This window comes from Glycine max, chromosome 15 (assembly GCF_000004515.6).
Source record: "Glycine max cultivar Williams 82 chromosome 15, Glycine_max_v4.0, whole genome shotgun sequence".
Classification (NCBI taxonomy): Eukaryota; Viridiplantae; Streptophyta; class Magnoliopsida; order Fabales; family Fabaceae; genus Glycine; species Glycine max.
Window position 1 is genome coordinate 40,217,201 of NC_038251.2, and position 752 is coordinate 40,217,952.

The window sequence follows — 752 nt, forward strand, 5'->3', positions numbered from 1 at the left end:
GTTTGAAAAGTTACGACCATTTGAATTTCTCGAGAGCTTCCGATTTTCAATTTTGAGTGTCTCGATATATTATGCGCCTGAATCGGACTTCCGTGTGACAAGTTACGACCATTTGAATTTCTCGAGAGTATTCGTTGTTCAATTTCGAGCGTCTCGATGTATTATGCGCCTCAATCAGACCTCCGTGTGATAAGTTATGACCATTTGAGTTTCTGGATAGCTTCCGTTGTTCAATTTCAAGCTTCTCGATATATTATGCGCCAGAATCGGACTTCTGTTTGAAAAGTTATGACCATTTTAATTTCTCGAGCGCATTCGTTGTTCAATTTCGAGCGTCTCGATGTATTATGCGCCTGTATCGGACTTCCGTGTGACAATTTTTGACCATTTGAATTTCTCGAGAGCATTCGTGGTTCAATTTCAACCTTCTCGATATATTATGCGCCTAAATCGGACTTCCGTTTGAACATTTATTACCATTTGAATTTCTCGAGAGCATTTGTTGTTCAATTTCGAGCGTCTCGATGTATTATGCGCCTGTATCGGACTTCCGTGTGACAATTAATGACCATTTGAATTTCTTGAGAGCATTCGTGGTTCAATTTCAACCTTCTCGATATATTATGCGCCTAAATCGGACATCCGTTTGAAAAGTTACGACCATTTGAATTTTTCGAGAGCTTCCGATTTTCAATTTCGAGTGTCTCGATATATTATGCAACTGAATCAGACTTCCGTTTGAAAAGTTATGA